The sequence below is a fragment of the Micropterus dolomieu genome, unplaced genomic scaffold (genome assembly GCF_021292245.1).
Source record: "Micropterus dolomieu isolate WLL.071019.BEF.003 ecotype Adirondacks unplaced genomic scaffold, ASM2129224v1 contig_11628, whole genome shotgun sequence".
Classification (NCBI taxonomy): Eukaryota; Metazoa; Chordata; class Actinopteri; order Centrarchiformes; family Centrarchidae; genus Micropterus; species Micropterus dolomieu.
In genome coordinates this window covers 3,069-4,375 of record NW_025740614.1, presented here as the reverse complement: position 1 = coordinate 4,375, position 1,307 = coordinate 3,069, and the positions used below count along the sequence as shown (strand labels likewise).

The 1,307-nt window shown below is 41.7% G+C and overlaps 1 long non-coding RNA gene across 1 annotated transcript; it reads left to right on the top strand.

Moving 5' to 3' along the window:
* The first annotated feature begins 25 nt into the window (after positions 1-25).
* Positions 26-805, top strand: LOC123965877. Its single transcript, XR_006823800.1, has 2 exons — positions 26-82; positions 531-805. It is a non-coding gene; the product is annotated as an uncharacterized LOC123965877 (long non-coding RNA).
* The last annotated feature ends 502 nt before the right edge of the window (positions 806-1,307 follow it).

The following is a 1,307-nucleotide window of genomic DNA, read 5'->3' as shown; positions in this document are numbered from 1 at the left end:
ATTCCCTGTCTGGTCATTGTCGCATGTCTGTTCTGTCGGATGTTGTGTTACTACCTTTTGGATGTTACCAGTTCCTGTATCTGTGAGTTTTGTTCATGCTGGTTTTTGTGCTTTGTATTAGAGATCCCTGAACTCCATCTCAGCTCTGTGTCTTGCGTTTGGGCTCACTACTTCTTTGCGTACCCACCGTTCCTGAAAATATAGCTGTAATAAAGACGCCGTACACGACTGCTCAGCAGCAAAAAAAAGACAGTTAGAGTCAAGCTGGTGAACATAGCTGAGCGTTTAGAAGCTAAAGAGCCAGATATTTCTCTCATGAAGCATCATGCTGCTCTGTAGCTGCTGGAGGAAGAAACAAGCTGCTGTTTGATCATAAACTTACAAAGTGCTGACAGGTTAATGTTCACTACTTGTTTCTGCTGAATACAAGTGGCCAATAAAACTGCAGGTTTAAGTTTTATAAAAAATTTTTTATAGTGCTTTAAGTTCTGATATCTTAATGTTGCCTCAATATTATTTTCCTCTCACAGGATCAATGGGTTAGCCGACTAACTTTTGGCAGGCTTTGGTAGACTTCTACTGCATCCTGCTTTTTTCAAGAGAAAAGCCTCCAAAGAATCTGCAGGAGAATTTCTCAACATTTGCTCTCTCCTTGTATTCCATTTTAAGCGAACCATCACCATCTATAGCAAAGCTGGGAATCTTCTTGATCATCTTCAAGTTCCCCTCAATGTCTTTATGATCTTCCACCTCACAGTCAAAGACAAAGAAGGCTTGTGCCCCATAAAGAATGGCTGTGACTACATGTGTTGCTAATCCTTTATCTCATCTTTCTAAAGAAAGATGAATTCAATTGTAACTAAGGGCCCTTTCACATCTGAAATTCTGCATCAAGGTCCAAACCAAAGTTCAAGCTTTGATACATTTTGGTAGATTCAGTTATATTCAGCAGGTTTCAGGCTGAAATTCTGCGAGCGCACTAAAGAACTTTACATGACAGACTCGCATCCTGTCGTGAATATTTATGTGGGCTGCATCTCCTGTCAGGATTGATGAGCGCATAGCAGGAGAGGGCCCAAATGCAAGACACTGAGAGCAGAGATACAGTTCCAGGGTTTCAATCCAACAAAAGAACAAAGCTTACAAATAGTGATGACTGGCCAAGTCCAACACGAAAGGTAACAGGAATCTCTGAATCAGGCAGAACACACATCTATGACAATGACCGGACGGGAACTGAATAGAAACACCAACCATTTATACACCAGGTACTAACAAGCAGGCGGGAGCAGCACAGGTGACAGAGA